The sequence below is a fragment of the Leuciscus leuciscus genome, assembly GCF_965113295.1.
Source record: "Leuciscus leuciscus genome assembly, chromosome: 10".
Taxonomy (NCBI): domain Eukaryota; kingdom Metazoa; phylum Chordata; class Actinopteri; order Cypriniformes; family Leuciscidae; genus Leuciscus; species Leuciscus leuciscus.
In genome coordinates, this window is record NC_138734.1 from 15,895,307 (window position 1) to 15,913,364 (window position 18,058).

The 18,058-nt window shown below is 39.3% G+C and overlaps 1 protein-coding gene across 3 annotated transcripts in view; it reads left to right on the forward strand.

Annotated features, from left to right (window-relative positions):
- Window positions 1–18,058, forward strand: part of gse1b (Gse1 coiled-coil protein b) — a 245,807-nt gene that overhangs the window by 142,994 nt on the left and 84,755 nt on the right. The gene's annotated exons all lie outside the window — the stretch shown is intronic.

An 18,058-nucleotide genomic window follows, 5' to 3' on the forward strand; every position in this document is an offset into this window, starting at 1 on the left:
ATTAGCCATTGGCACACAGTCACACCTGACACCCCAGTGCTACAATCCTCCCTCCTTGAACTAGTACTAATGATCCTGATATCAGAAATGGGCATTGTTACTAGAAAATGTACATTCGTAATATCAAGAATTCACATTTTAATAGTACAAATTTAATTATTGATATCAAAAATGCATCCTGTGAATGAATAAAAGCTAAAATGGCTTGCCATAGCATGTCACTGTGTTTTAATATAACCTATAAATCAATAGTCAATGTAGCTCTCATGGTTTTCTCTCTCTCTCTCTCTCTCTCTCTCTCTCTCTCTCTCTTCGTGACCAGAAGGATAGTTCTGCTTAATTTTCTCATCGATGTTGTAAACTTTGATTGACACGCTTTGACACAAGGGGGAGGCGGGGCCTTTAGTATTTTGCAGGGCCCTACGCAACTTGCGTAGAGTGCGTATAGGGCTCTGATTATTTGTACTCTTGTAAATTATCTTTTGTACACATTTTCTTGTACTTTCTCTTATAATTGTTTGGCAGATGTGTTCTTAGACACACACACACACACACACACACACACACACACACACACACACACACACACACACACACACACACACACACACACACACACTGTAGCAGCAGACAAGTTCAATGTGGAAATGTCACTTGGCTTCTGTTATCCAAGTGATGTGTCTCTGTCACAGTGATAACACAAACCCACCTGTGCTGAACTCAGATCACATCCAAATTTATCAATGGCATTTCGACTGGATGGATACAGTTGCTAAGAGACCTGTGAGTTTGGTGGTGGTGTGTTGGATTTGGAGCTCTCAACGCTGGAGTGTGTGTAGAGATGGTGAACACACAGATCAAAACTGACAGGATGGATCAGACGACAGCAGAGACTGAGATTCGAATGGCTCATTTACATCGGGTGGTATGGTACAGTACAATACAGTACGTTACGCAATTATTTCTGTTTTCACTGTCAAAAGTTGTGAATGGTACCAAAATGCCGAACCGTACCGTACCACTTTTTCGGTACCCTTCCGTTGGGGTACCTAGGACAGTGGTACGGTACCTAAAGGGTGGAGCTAGACTCACTGCAGAACGTTGATTGGTTGACAGAGAATCGTCACTTGCGCGTGCTACAAGGGGAATGACAACATAAGGAGCGCCATTTTTTTATATACAGTTGAAATATAATACTACTGTTTTTGTGTCACGAAATGTAGTTTTAAGAGTTTTTCAGGCGAGAATGTAGTTGTTTAAAGCTCAAATTTGTGGTTTATTTATAAAGATTTATGAAAATTTGATCCAGGTTGTGAGATCCATTCCAGGTGATCACCGGGCGCTCAACGCTCATGTAACATGCAGTGAATATAATCAATACGTGTTGCCTGAACCACATTTGTGTGGCTATAATGTTTAAGATTTCTTTAAATGAAAACGAAAAGAGGCAGTGGTGTTTTATAACATATTTCGTTTTAATGTTGCCTAAAATGTACAGAGATAACCGGAGTAGCAGAGCGAGTTGAGTGACACTTTCAAGAACGCGCTGTTCCATTTGCAGAATTACAGGAGTCATTCTCCTGAGTCGGACTTGGCAAGTCCGAACTTTGCGTACTTGGTATTGAGAAACTCCTAATGTCGATGCTTGTCTTCTTGTGACAAACAGCCAAATGGCGGGAAGCAAGAACAAGATCTTCTGTATGTCATACGTTGTTGTTTACCATGTCGCTTTCTTCTTCGCGCGAAAATGACGTCGATCGCTTCTTTCCGGCATAATGCTACCACGCCTATCAAGTATGGTACTGTAGGTGGTGGAAACGCAAGCGGATCAGGGTTTACCGTCCCGAGTCGTACTGTACTGTACCGTACCATACCAAAAAAAAAAGAAAAAATTATTTCAAAATAAAAGACATGTCATGAAAAAAAAAAAAAACACAAGAACATGAAAACATAAGAACCAACATAATACACAATGACAATTTTTCAGCAACATGTACATCTCAGTAGTATTAACATAACTCTTAAATATGATTCATGTCTCATATATATGACACATTACCAGCCTGTAAAGGTCTACTCCTTGAGCTCATGACTGCCTAAGAAAGTTAACCTGTTATTTTTGCATGGTGTCTAAGTGAGTATAGCAGCAAGTGATGTAAATAGAGATTATTTTAAGACACTAAAGACAAAAACATGTTTTTTCATACACTGGTCAGTTTTGAGATTTGGCTTTTCGTAATGTGTTGTTTCAGACAGGTGGAAAGAAAGCATCCAAAATGCACTTTTACATATAAAGGTCGTTTGTCTAAATTGTGTATCATGCACTGAGCCATAAATCACTTCAGTAGCATTTATGTACACCAAACTTTATTTATTTCTATCTACAGTATATTCAGAAGGTTTCAACAGAGGGGTTTGTTCATATAGCTATCACTTGCCTGTTTTTTCCCCTAAAAACATGGTGATTTGTTGGCAGTGTTTTTGATTTATTTATGGAGTAATACAAAGAGATCCACTCTTGAAATGAAACAATAATTTTTAACCTGGCTTTATCCAATGTTCAGATTTCTGTTCTGAAAATGTATGCATATTTCACTAGATATAATGTAGCATTTGCATCTTTAAACATAGTATTTCAGTAAACTTTTAATAGAAAACAAAATGTGTCTTGATGTAATCAATAAACTGGAGAAGGATGGGGATATATATAAGTTACATTGTATACCTTATTAACCTGGGGTGTCTTGCCTTAAGCAGGAAACGTTTAAGAAATGCAAACATGATTCTGCTGGGGGTTAGGATTCTAAAAACATTCATTTGTTCTAAAAAAAACCACACACACACACACAAAAAAATTGTAATAAGGTTTATTCACCATGCTGAGGCATCTCCTTCATAGACTTCTATTAAAATATAAGAGTGTCTTGTGTCCCAGCTGGATCCCACTACATTTTTCAACTTAAAGCCCCCCTCTCCTCAGGGATAGGGTCCGTCGTACAGTATATGTCCATAAAACTACATCAGAGCAACTCCACCCACAGGGATTACATCAATAACTCGTAACCAAAAGTTTATTCCCTAAAGTAGAAGTTCCACCTTTACTATGCACAGGGTTAGTCTCTCCGGAGACTGGAGGCAGACAAGAGGGAGTTCCCCAGAAACCCCTGCTTTTGTCTGAAGACTCAACTGAGGCAAACAGGGTCAACCCCAGGGAGCAGAAGCCATAAATTACTGTACAGCAATCACCCCAGAGCTCTAAGAGCCACGGCCTTAAAGAAAATAGAAATCTTGTGATGAGCACTGCGGCACCATCTGCTTGCCCCGAGGTCAGACGTGGGCACATTCCGGGCTCTCTTTGTATGTGAACATTCCTCAGCATTAATGGGACACAATTGCTGTTTGTTTTATCACAGATCAGTGGAAATGACCGCAATCAACAGGTTCAGATACATATAATACATATAATACATATGTGTTAATGTTGGGTTAAATATGTTATTTAGGTTTGCATGAAATAGACTAAAGCTGGGTGATAGAGCTAAAGACATTTAAATATATCTAAGCCTTTGAAGATATTGTGAAGTTTCGGTTGCTCTTTATTTTACAGTATGTGCACTTACGTGTACTTACAGTTTACTTACCTAAGAAAGTACTGAGTAATATAAGGCAACTACATGGGTTGAGGTTATATTTTTAGGGGTAGGTTCAGGGTTAGCATCTAGTAAAAAGAGTAATAACCCATCTATTTTAATTACTAAATAAGTACAGAGTGTGTACATGGGGAAAAGGACTGTACAATAAAGTGCTACCGAAGTTTCAACTAGTTTTTACAGTGTAATTACACAAATAAGTACTGAGTGATATTAAAGGTACATTATGTAACTTTTTTTGTTCAAAAATGACAAAATTTATATAACTAGCAAGTACATAATGAATCCATCTTCCAAACCACGTTTTTGTCTTATCCTGAATCTAATAAGTGTTTATTCAGACTACCACCAGGCACTGTTTTTGTGCAAATGAGCAGGCCAGAGTGCATTAAGGGTTTTCTGTTAGAACGGTGTCGTGTAAGCGACCCTAAGTTAATAACTGATGATCTTTGCAACAGAAGTGAATCAATCAAAACTAACTTTAGCTGGACAATAACTTTATTCTAGAGCTGCTGTAACATGTAACTACGTCACGTTAAAATAAGTGTTGAATTGACCAAGTTTTGAATTGCATCAAATTCAACTTTTGAATTTATTTTTGTTGACATGGACAATTTGATCTGTTTTTCTTCATGTCTTTCTCAATACAGTCATACAATACTACCAGAGACAAGGAAAAATCACAAAACTACTTAATGACACATTCTAACAACCCCATAAAGTGCTAAATGACTGACATTCTGTAATTTTCTGAACTCAAAACCTCATTTTCGTTCTAAATTAGAATAAACCAAACTGCAAAAGTCACTCAGAAATCATAATTATGATATCAAAACAGTAAAGCTTAATAACTTAATAACCTTGATTAATATTGTAAAGGGGAAGAAAATCAATTGCAATGTTTTAAATGTCCACTTTACCTGAAGTAAAGCTTCCATTTTTCATGCCAGCTCTCTTACATCTCTTTCTTTTTGAACATGATTTGTGTCCTTTGTCCCTTCCTGCTTTTCAGCACTGAGGAACAGCTTGGTGGCATGACCAGGGCAGAGTTTTATGCCCAGTGCACCAGTTTCATAATTTGCACCCTCCCTCTGCTGCCTCTGATGGGTAATGACACATTTGCTAATTAATTCTTTGAGCTTGACCACAATTAGCATATGGAGATAGAGCTCCTGCAGCCGGCCCCAAGCACAACTGCTAAGATGAAAGAGAGAGGATGGGGCAGCGGTTAAAGGTCAACTTGAGTTTATTATGTCTGAGCACAGATAGATCTCTTAACCACATGTTTTGTGTCACATTTGTTGATCTATATATTTCAGCGGTCAGGCGTCCTTGTGCATTCTTTTGTGCATTCACAAGAGTGAGTAGACAGCCCAGATTTTACGAGGCAGCTGAAGTGCAGGTATTTGTCCTAATAATTACCCTTAGCTTTAGTTACTTGCTAGTGGTAGTATGTTTTGGTCACCATGTGATAGCTTATAACTGCATTGTTTTTGAGACCAGCTCATTTGAGTCCATGTCCAGGCTGAGACCTGAGTAGGTTGAGTCCGAGTCAAAACAGAGACCTGAAGAATGCTGACAAACCATTTCCTTTACCAGTCATCTTATAAACATGGGAGAAATCTTAAACTGACTTTAGGTTTGGAAAGAATTTTGCTTTGTGTTGGATCTTACTAGTCAACAGTGGTATGTTTCATTTGAACATAAATTCTAATTATTGCATTTAAACTTGAATTAATTTATTTATACCATACTTTCTGGAACATAGGTTGTGTGTGTGTTTTTTAAATTATCTGAAACACGGCATGACTTGTTACAGCGTGGCTTGTTTCACGAGTTCACACTTACATATCATTCAATAGAGTAAAGGTTATGTGTATTTGACGTGTTGTCCGAGGGGAGGGCTCCGAGCTCAGAATTTGGCCCGAACCGAGAGTACTCCCCCATCCCAGGTTGGGATAGGAATAGTCCTCAGTCGGACATCCACGGACTATTGGCTGAACGTCTGATGCATATGGCACACTTTCTGGAAACACTTCAGGAGTTTCAAAGTCGTGATCTGATTGGTTGAATTCTACAGGATGTCTGGAAGACGTGTGTGTCGCATTCTTTAACCGTCTGCCTGGAAACAAATGGCGTGATGCCAAAACCCCCTCATGGAAGAACGTTGTTGTGTTTACAACTGTGACAATGAGAGCTTACTAGTATCAACTAAACGCTGGATTTTTTAAAACACTGGCTCTATTGTTGCAGTAAACTTGCACAATGTTCTTCAATGAATAATTTATTAGATTCACTGTTATTGTATGGACATCGACTAGCCTGGCTAACGTCAGACCACATCTCATTGAGACGTGGTCTGGGAACCATATGTTCATTTTCTCGTATTTGAGGCGTGGTTTACGAATGCCCAGAGCCATTTATTGGGCGCTACGAATGTCTATCAAATGCGCCTGTACGTACCTCATAGCCAATCGTTTCAATTATACCAGATGACGTATGTAGAGCGGCAGAAATTTGACGAGGAAGATGACGAAATAAACTTGCGTTCTAAACTACTTAGAACACTATCTAAGGCTGCATCGAAAGGTAACTTCGCGTCTGATGCCATGTTAGATCCATAGATATAAACAAACTGCTTCGGTGTGTCGCATAAATGTCGTCATTGTCTTGCTGCTCCCTCCCCGTTCAGTGATTGGATCCCTTTTTGAGGGGAAAATCTGGTCCATGGTGTCCAGGCTGCCTATCAGCGTGAATAAAATTGCGCTGCGCTCAAGGCAGCATGGAGAAACCCAGGCTAGACATCGAAATTATATTTTCACACCCCTAAACATGACACGGAGCAAAACGAACTGTGATTTGTTGCGTTACATGTCAGTCAAATATAGTCCAGACCTTCTGCCATCAGTCTGAAGGTCTGGCTACACGAGACTAGGATAGGAATAGTTTGAAGTGAGGAGATGTGGTGGTGGAGGGATGCTGGAAAACTGTAATGGAACAGAGGTACCTCTTATCTCGTTAATTGAGTTGATTAACTGAATGTGCTCCTCCAGTGTTAATTAGATTGAAACGTGCTCCTCCTCCTTTGTTAATACAACATCATATAGTGCATTTCCCACATCTCGGTAGTTTCAATTTCTTAAATGAATTTGTTTTGACTTGGTATTTATAATAAATGTTTATAATGATTGCCACTATAATTTATGTTCTATACTTTGGTGTATTCATTGATATTCTACATTATTTGCAAATGTAATAAAGTGTGATGAAACGTATGTTTTTTTTTTCTCTCAATAATGCAATTTTGCCCCGGTGCGACTAATAGTTCTGTACAAATTTTCCGTAAAATGTTGAAAAAGTGTGTCTGGTGAACATCTGATATAAATGCTTCAAAGCCCCTTTCCTAAATGGCACACTTGATGTGGACTTGTGTTCTTGTGGCCGTTGATTGATCATGTCTGTGAAGTTAATGAGAACATAGAGTGTACCGTGTGTCAGTTTTACATTCAGAAGGGTGCTGAAGAGGGGGCTATATGCCCTTTTGCTGAACCTGTGTTGGTGTAGACTGGTGAAGCAGTCTATGTAACATTATGCCATAAAAGTGACAGGGACGTTTGGGACATGGTTGCAGAGTCTTAAATCAAAAAGAAGCTTATATGCAGTAAAGACACTTGAGATCAGCAGGAAATGACCAAATCTAGGGTTCAGTGAGCTGGTGTCACTGTATGTTTAGTCTGAAGAGGCAAGGGACCAATCGCTTCATGCTCTGAGGAGATACCATAGAAACGTCTGACATCCCATTCTTCTGTAGCTTCTCACACACACACACACACTCACACACACACACACTCAACAAGCTGAAGGATTCTAGTGGTTTCAGGCAGGTGATCCCAGACAGATTGAGGAATTATTGTTTTTTAGATGGATGTCAAACCTGACTGGGACAGGATCTGTGGTGTGTGCTCTGAGCAGTGTCTTTTTAAAGCCTTTCAGTCACTATCTGAATCGTCACACACATGCTGTCTCCCATCATTTTACTTTCACAAAGAAAACGGCAGCTTTTCTAAGAGAAAAATATGAAAAGGACTGTCCTATCTGCCCCCAGATTTATCCTAGATGGCTAATTTTTCAAAGCATCATAAACATTTTCTTTCGACGTTTGGGTTAGGGTTAGGTCATTGTTCTTATCTTTTTTATAAATAATGAATTAATACATTTGTCCAGTGTGTGTCTCTCCTGTGTGAGTCCAGGTTCACAGTATGACTGGCCATCTCTCCTGCATCTGTCACTCTCTCCATCTGTCTGTTTCTCTGATTAGTGATTCTCTGTGTGCATGCCTGTCTCTCCCTCTCTGGCATGTTTCTGTAGGAGGGAGGGATGGGGGGACGGGGGGCATTTATCTGTGTGTGCAGGTATATAGTGAGAGTGAGACAGCCCTCAGGGCACAAGTTGTCTTTCCCCTCCTCTCTGTTCAGTCTCCTCTCTTCTGTCTGAGTCTGTTTCTTCGTCTTTGGTATTTTCTGTATCTCTCTCCTGCTGGTTTTGTTCTGCACGAGTGTGTGTGACGGGGGGAGGGGGATGGCAATTGTTTTACATTCTATATTTTAGTATTTTATTTGCATATTGCATACTGTATCTTTTATTTTTTACTTTATTTCTCTTTTCTTTTGGTGTAATTTTATTGTATGTAAAGCAATCATGCCTGTAAAGTATGTTGACACTGAAACTAAAATTGAGAGACAAAAAGAAAAAAGGGAGAACACCAAAAGAAAATCTGTTGTGTTCACGTCGTCTTGCGCTCATCCCTCTGTAACGTCACACACAACCCTGGAAGTGCTGTGTGTGTGTGTGTGTGTGTGTGTGTGTGTGTGTGTGTGTGTGTGTGTGTGTGTGTGTGTGTGTGTGTGTGTGTGTGTGTGTGTGTGTGTGTGTGTGTGTGTGTGTGTGTGTGTGTGTGTGTGTGTGTGTGTGTGTGTGTGTGCGTGCCAGCTGGCGTTTTCACTGTCAGTCTGAGTGTGTGAGGCTCAGATGTTCTGCAGGTTAAGATGACACCGTTTAAGGGCAGATCGAGGAGCAGGGGAATGAACAGATGCCCTCAATGCTGAATAATGCCCATGTGTCACCGCCCTGTTCTCCGACCAATCACATGCCGTTCCAGTGCTATCCCACTGTACTGATAATGATGCTCATGGGAGGAACCATCATCGGGCACAACCACTTCCCTCCCTGTCTCTCTCTCTCTCTCTCTCTCTCTCTCTCTCTCTCTCTCTCTCTCTCTCTCTCTCTCTCTCTCTCTCTCTCTCTCTCTCCCCTCCTCCCCTGTTATCCATGCTATATCCTGAGGGGTTTCTACTCCTCCTCCTCCTCCTCCTCATGCTGCTAGAAGACGCTGAATGAGTGCAAGAGGAGAGAGAGACTGAGAAAGGAAGACTGCTCACTCCACATATCCTCATCCTGGGATGGAGGAAGAGATTCGCCATCGCGGGACAAGCCTCTTGAAGGATTACTTCTATCGCTTTTCAGCATGAAACAATAAAACACAATCACAGTACTGGCCTTTTTTTTTTTTTTTTTTTGGGTCTAGCTTGTTGGTTACCCCCCAATCTGACCCTGCACACTCACACACTCACACACATACACAAACTCCATCAGCCTGTGAATCGGGACGATTCAGAGATGACAGGTTGACTTGAGAGGTCTGTTAACCTCAAAGCTTTGGGTGCGTGGGGGCAGTTCTCACCGCTGGACAGGTCGGTACGTGCCACACCTCCTGACTTCAGCGCCCAGCAACATGACACTGTAACAGAGACCATGTTTGGACTAAAAGCACCTCTCTACTACCTACCAGGTCAGTTTATTTCAAAATCATATGTGTGTGTTCTGCTCAAGTTACTTTCTAAAGTGACCGAATCAGCAGGACATCTTCAGTGATTCTAGAGTGACTGCGATGTGAGGTGTGTATGGTGTGTGTGTGTGTGTGTGTGTATGTGGGAGGTGGTTCCTTTGATCCGTCTTTGGCTTTTCTGTTTAACAGCACAAATGAACCATTTAAAATGATCTGGGATTAATTGAATGATTTTAAACTGATTAAAATAATCCTACTTCTATGAGTGTGTGCTTGATATTATTAGATTTATAGACATTATTAGATATTTGCTTGATATTTGCCCAAGTTAATTCCTGACATTACTTGTGTCCTCTGACAGAGGGTCTGCTAAGCTGACACTTACTAAACATGAATAATTCATGAGGCTGTGAGTCTGTGGGGGCTGGACTATAAGTGAGCTCATGATTATTAAGCAAAGACAGATATGACTGCACAATCCAACAAACGGAACATGACACACTGTTGTTTTTTCTCTCTGCATGGCGGTGCTATATGTGAGGAATAAATTGTTGATGTGTGTGTGTGTGCATGCGTGTGTGTGTGGTATTGGTAAACCCTATGTTATGGGGACAAAGAAAGAAAATATCTGAAACCCTTGTCCTTGTGTGGAGTTTTTGGTCCATGTGAAGAAAACAGCTTATTACGTTTTATTGATGTTTTTTGAAAATCAAAAACAAAACAAAAAAATGCTGCAAGTTTTCTGTGATGGTTAGGTTTGGGGGATGGAATATACAGTTTGTACAGTATAAAAATCATTATGTCTATGGAAAGTGCGTGCGTGCGTGTGTGTGGTTCAGGTATTCCATACGTTCTCCCAGAAGGATGGCAATATCAGAAATCTTTGACCTTATGGGGACATTTTTGGTCCCATGAGGAAAACAGCTTATAAATTATAATATCTATATCTATCTCTATCTCTCTCTCTCTCTCTCTATATATATATATATATATATATGTTTTTTGAAAATGTTAAAATGCAGAAAGTTTTTGCGATGTGTAGGTTTTAGGGTTAGAGGATATAATATACAGTTTGTACGGTATAAAAATCATGTCCCCATAAAACATGAAAATGTGTGTGTGTGTGTGTTGAAATGGTTAAATAAACATACTAACTTTCTTTTTTTTTTCTTTTTTTGTGAGAGAGTTATGTTTAGCAATGGGGTTAGGGTTAGGGGATTCATTATAAAAATAGGGTCTCAGTATAAAAGCATGACCCCTATGTAAAATCCTTATAATGGCGTACCAACATGTGTGTGTAGGTGTGTTATCTTTGGTCATATTCAGATATCAGGGTCATCAGCCGCAGTTAACGTGTTTGCTTATAGAGATCTCTCTGAAACAAACACACAACCCACAAAAGAGCAAACTCTGCCAGATCATCTTGTGTACACTCGGCCTTGTGCTCTGTCAAAGTATCACTATGTTTATGTGTGTGTCTGTGAGTGTGTGTGTGTGTGTGTGTGTGTGTGTGTGTGTGTGTGTGTGTGTGTGTGTGTGTGTGTGTGTGTGTGTGTGTGTCACGTACACACATCGCCTGCCTTCCCATCTGAAGCGCTGTTGCCTTGGAGACGGTGTCAGACGCACGGGTTCTTCAATGATTACTTGACAAGAAAAAAGAGGCACATTAAAGGAACAGAGGAGAGAGACAGAGAGCACTGCCTGCTGTACGCTAATTATTACAGAGACTGAGAGAGAGAGAGAGAGAGAGAGAGAGAGAGAGGTATCACCAAGCCCACACAGAATCTGCACCTGCAGAACTCAGCAGAAAGCGCAGCAGAACTGGAATGCCTGTCATTCACAAAGTTCCATACTATTTCCATGATAGTGTTTTTAGTTACCAAAGAAAATATAGTGCTTTAATCTGCCTTTTTTTATATATAATTATTTTTATTTTTTTTAAGTCTAGTCCTGCTAGGTCTCTTTCAGTTGCCTGAGAGTGGTGCTGGTATCAGGGTAGACAGGCTTGCTGCTATCAGACTCTGAATTCTGTGAAGTCTCTATCACCCTCGGACAGCATTTTTGCCACACAACCGCTCAGTTGTCTTTGGATGTGTCTTGTGATATTCCTCTGAGCTTTTCTCTTTTGTAATGTCTCTCAGCCATCACCCTTTCAACAGCCTTTCTTCAATTCTCCCTCTTGCTATCTCTGGTTATCAAGTTTGTTGTGGTGCTCGGTCCAATCCACTCTCGACAGCGTTTTTCAGAAATCGCTTACTGCACCTTTAAAGTATCACAGTTACTCTATATTGCCCGGTTGACATTTCTTGGTGTGGTGTCACATACTTTTGCCACATATCTGAATGCTGTATTTTGTCTGTTTGAATACTAAATGTGTGAAGGTAATGGAAAATATCTTGACATATTCCTAATGAATTGGAAATGTCACACATTTACAGATGCTTTTTTCTGTATTTCAAAATAAGATGGATAGAATCTTTAAAAAAAGGAATAGGCAACTTCGATCCTGGGACCTGATGTATAAACGATGCGTACGCACAAAAAAAGCCATGAATGTGTGTAATTTTCCATGCATATATCAGGATTTATAAAAAATGTACTTAGCGTAAATATGTGTGTACCGCATGGGCACTCTTCTGCTTTAAATTGTGTTCTACATAGCAGAACTCATGTTTTGAGAAGATATTTTCACACGAATAATGATCAATGAAGCGCACTTTGTCTAAGCAGATGGCTTAGCAACATAATGGCATAATGACAGACACTCACTCGGTGATCTAACGGTCCATTGGCCGGTTTGAATAGGTCCGATGAGTACTGTACAGCACGCTGGTTTGCAGTTGGTGTCATGCACAGTCAGTAGCCTAATGATAAGCTACTGTCTCTTCCCAATATTATGAAAAATATCATTGTATTTGAAGGATGAATTTGAAGGAAACTGTAATATATGAACGTTTTATTTTTAAAATGGTTTGTCAGTGACGCACTGAGTCAGACAATTATTTACACTGCAAAAAAATAATCTGTTTCCATTAAAAATATATAAACATCTTAAAGTATGTTTACCTTATAGGCAAAATTGCATAAATTTGATTTGTTTAAAGCAATTAAAAATACTATTTGAGAAGTGGAAAAGATTGAGAATAACTCTTCTCTGAAAATATTCTCTGAAATGTATTTGATACAATTTTGATTTATTTATTATAAAACAAGGCAAGGTTACTGAATGATTTTTAGTAAAGTAATGTGAAATCATGTAGTCCGTATCTCATATTTTCCTAATGTCCTGTACCGTTAAACTTGAAGTTATGCATTGTAAACGAGGCGTTGTAAGCTCCATATATGGTTATAATATCTCCTCCATTGACATCCATTAAAAAAACGTTTTGTGTTGTTCGTGTTGTTTTTGGTTCCAGAACGGCAAAAGATTTCAAGTATGTTTTATAGAACATAGACAGAATTAAGTATAACACCTCAGTTTTACTCCACAGAAACGGTCTTTGATGGTCCAAGATTTCTTGTCATCCTTCTTCTTCATCAACTGTGTCGCTTTTAAAACGGCAGCGCTCCTCCTCAGGGAAGCACATGCATGTGTTAGCTTTCTTCAGGTTTGTTTGCCAGAGGGGATACTGGAGGAGCCAGAGCAAAGGGATAGACGAGTTATGTGACGGTTACTGCACCTTGAAAAAAGAACAAAGACACAATAGGCGAAAAAACAGAAGATATTAAAGTAAGATGTGCCCTATGAAAGCCGACTGCTGCTTCCTTGAGCCATGAGTCTTTAGACAGTCAGAAGCCCTTCAATTGAAAGTGATCCCTGTGATCTGCTGTAAACCTGTGACTAAACTAAGCCTAGTTTCAGTGGCTTAAAGCTATCTTGTCCACATGAGCTGTAGACAAGAGACAATTTGACACTGATAAAATTGAGCATTTTAACATTGCATTTTAACATCATTAAATGATGGCTTTCATCATTAACAATACTGATGAAGGGCATTTACTTTTATGTTCTCTGTGCCTGTTGTTTTCCTGTTGATCCTTTCACTGTAAAAAAATAAATAAATATATATATATATATATATATATATATATATATATATATATGCCTCTTCAACTTCAAAATTTCTAGTGACTGGTCACATAAAATATTTTCAGTTGGCCTAATTGATTTTCTGTGAATTGAATTTGATCAATTGTGGCAATAGCTTGTTAACATGGGCTCAATCATAAATAATATGTTGAGCCAATGAAAACATTTTGTTGACCCCCCCCCCCCCCAAAAAAAACCCCAAAAAAACACATAAATGTTAAATAATACTACTAATATTAATCAGAATAAACAATTATTCTGCCAAGTAATATAGTTAATTAGTCTAACTGTAGGTGATTTCTGGTTGCAGATAATAAGTGACAGAAACTTATTTTACTACGGATTTAAATGTTATTCATTCAATAAGAACTTAGCATCAGAACTATATGTGCATATTGCATATTATTTTTGCATTTGAAGCCAAAATGAAGCACCTTACTGGTCTTCTGCCTTGTTATTAGCTATGATAGCCATGATCAATACATGTTTTTTTCTTTGTGGTTCATGAGCATGTTAACAAGAAAAGATCACCTTGCAGTCATGTTTTTTCATTGAGTCGATGGGAAGGCTATAAATTGCAAGGAGCTGTGGGGCTGCTTGTATGTCGATGGTGAGTGTACAAACTGATCACGGTTCCTTCAGGGTCATGAACACGCAATGGGAAATCTATAGCTATGGATTTACCATTAGGGCAGGTCAGCGGATCATGTTGTTGATTATTGTTCCCGGCCTTTTCTTCCTCCCCTACTGTTTATATTTACTAATTATAATTGCTTTCCTATATGCATTCACCCATGAATTTCCCTTTTTTTTTTCTTACTAACATGCAAACTACACAATAGGGTTTGTATGACTACTCATTCTTTCAACTAGTCGTCCAGAAAAGCGATCTACTAGTGTGTGAGTCAGTGTTTACATTTTGTAAATGACACGCTGCGCAGCATCAGTGGTCTGACTGCCAGCTGAAAAGTGTGTCCAACACAGCTGAGAAACAAGGCTGGCATATCTCACAAAAACAGACATGCTTGTATTATCTGTCAAGCCTCTCTGCGTTTCATGGGTCTCAGTATTTGACTAATATGTGAATTCTTCAAGCACACTTCAAGCATCATTTTAGAAGCTCATTGTGTGGTTAACTTACAAAAAAAGCTCTGTCAATTTAACATGCTCTATAGTTTCACTTTATTTTTACATTCTAATATTTATGTGGCCATTACAGGTTACCAAATGAAACAAGTGACACACAAAACCAGTTGCAATTCTTGGACAGGAATTGTCCCTCTTGTTGTTGTCAGCTGCACAACTGAAGTCACAGAGCAAAATGACTAGTAGGCCCAAGCTCAGTGGCCTTCCAAATAAATGATGGACTGATCCATGTATATATGTTCTGAAGATCATGAATAGTGCACCCAAAAAGTCATTGTTTATTTAGCCTCATATTGTTCCAAACCGTTATGCTATTTTCTTATGTATTTCTTTATTTGTTTGTTTGTATTTTGCTGAACCTTTACATAGCCCTTGCAATGCAAGATGATCACTGCTCTGCCAGAACACCATAACCCTGGCAGTAGCAGCCCAGTAATAATGTTAAAAAAACAGGTAGTGCTGGACTAAACAGTTTATTAGGTTTCTGCAGGTAAACCTTAGAGATTATATGTGCTCTGTAGCCTCAAATAAAGACAAAATAGCAGAATATAGCTGTGTAAAAATAACGAGACAAATATGTGGGTAGGTTCTAAAAAAGGTAAACAAAACAAGATGAACTTTTTAATAGTGTTGACCTGACCAGTTAGGGATAACAGAAGCACCATGGAAGCGAATCCGAGCGCTGATGATACGTTGGATTCAATAGTAGACATGTGAATAAATTCTAGCCATTTCATTCTTAGCCAACGTACAGTTGGAAAATGGAATAAAACTCAAATGTGTTTGAGTAACCGAACACACATCATATTGCTCCATGAACAATATGGTTAGATTCTAGAGAGCATTTGATTGGACAGAAGATGTGATGAGTCGCGATGATGTCTTAAAAGTCTGTGATTCATTTTAGTGTAAGTGAGAGACTGTAAGTTTTGAATGCTTATATCTCCTAAATGTGAATTTTGTCATTGTTTTGGAACACACCAGCTTATTCATAACCTTAAGGCTAACATATTTATACTAAAAGCTAAAAAACTAAAACTTTGATTTCAGGGGGCCTTTAAAGTCCCTCTGTAGTCAATAATCTTATCCCTTAAAACTCATATTTGATCACCAAAATGACATATTTAAACTTTTTTTTTTCTTGAAAAAAGAATCTTCATGCCTTAAAATAGCTTGAATGTAACTCTACACCCTTGCCTCATTTGATACATGCGGTTTTATGAATATGCAAATTAGCCCCATCCCCACTCTATCGCACCAGCTCAGAGATCCACTCGTTGGCGATCACACGTTGACGTGATTGGTTAAAAGGTAGTTTGTGACTTCAGAAAAAACAGCAATTTAAAGAATAGGTTGGAGAATAGCAAGAGGTAGGTTACAACTGTACTTCAGTTTCTTTGCGGGGACACCGCCTTCACCTGCCATGTCTGTCGGCTCGCTTTCGGGTTAAACTTTCCGCGACTGCGCAGCTGGGTTATAGGTTGCCAGGTTGAGGTGACAAACGGGTTGAAATTGTATATGGTCTGTGGATTGTGTGAATATAATGCATTTAATACAAGATCTGGCAACTGGTCAACATTAGACAAACATATTGGTCCGATTATTCATAAAGGAGTTTGGGCCATGCAAATTACGGGAGTTTCCCGGGAGAAATAACAAACCGGGAGGGGTCCGGGAGATAGGGCTAAAAAACGGGAGAAACCCGGGAAAGACGGGAGTGTTGACAGGTATGTTTATAGCTCCTAATTTAAAACAGGGTGTTACTATGAGAAATGATTATCTCAAAATGCATGTCTGTACGCAAGTTTGAGGGACTTAATTTAAATTAAATACATACACCTCTTTAGCTAATATCACGTGCCAGTGATTAACATTGGCATGCGTGCCATAGGTTGCCGACCCCTGTCCTTGCAATCTACTTTGGTGCTGATTTATTATTTACAATTTATTTTCTTTTTGTTTTATGCACCATCAAAACCTTAATGTCTTTATCTGAAAGCTGAAAACCCAGCATTTGTGATACTCACACAGTTCAGATACTGTACACTTGCTCTTTACCTAAAAGCTAAACACGCCAGAGGAACTCCACTTCAGCCTTAAGTTTTCGCTCCCTCTTTGGTTTCAAAGCATGTTTGATTGTATGCTTTAAAAGGGTAGGAGAAGATTTAGAGGGCTAATCCTTGCACTTTTCCACTATATTTTGAAGCAAATACCAGTAAACAATGTCTCGTCCACCCACCATGCTGGGAAGGGAGGCTTTAAGACGTCTTCCTTTTTTGTTTCGTTTCTTTTGGGCCATGAAATGCAGACTGCATTTAAAAGCAGATTGGTTTGAGTGCTAAGCATTTAAAGAGTCCCAAAATAGAAACTCTTTTCTTGCTCCAACTCTCCCTGTCTCTTCCTCTTCCCACCTCTCCTCTCAAACTTGATGGCTCCTTTATTTTATCTGTTTGTATTCCCTCAGAAGCAGCGTCAATGGATGGTGGGTTGACATGGGTGCATCTGCCTGCTGTACGGTTGCCCAAGTGTGAGTAAGGAAGCATGTTGTCTTCCATTACATTTTGTGCCCCGAGCGAGAAACTGACATGTGAAGTTGGAAAGCTGTGGGGTAGAACTCAACTGTAAACACCTCTCTTCCACTTGTCAATAATGTAAGGTTTGTGTCTCCATGAGACGAAAGAAGCTTTCTTTCTTCGAAAAGGCTTAAGCCTGAAAAACACTGCTATTGTTTGTGTTTGCTTATATCTATAAACTTTTAGATGCTTGTACTTGTTTGATGGCTTGTTGTCAACCAGGGAACATGCTTTTTGGTAAGGATGTTATCACAGCAGTGTTTTGGTTCGTCTTTTAAGTGTTGTCGGTCGAGTGTTTAGAGAAGACTTTAGTTTACCTGTATCATTATCATGCCTTTATAAAGGGAGTCTTATTACAGGCATGGTCTCTGTTCATCTTTCTCTCTCTCTGGATAACATATAGCTCCACAAGCTGCCTAATAGGCCGTTTGGTTAGTGAAGGATTGTGGTAATGGGGGTGAAGGCCAAGCTAGCTTGCCATGATTGAGAGATCAGCTTTGGCTGGCAGAGGATGACAAGATTACCATTCTCAACATCTGTTTATTACAGGATGGGCCGAATGATAAAACAAATATCACTGCATGTGTTTTTAAACAGCCTGAAGTTTAGCAGGGATATAGGGATTTATGGGTAATCGATAAGCACGGCTATAGGAAGTGTCACACAAGGCAAATGCAGAGAAAGCAAACACAATAAAGTGCCTGAAGATGAAGGGGTCGTGTCAAACGGAGCTCAGAATACCGCAGTGGTTCAT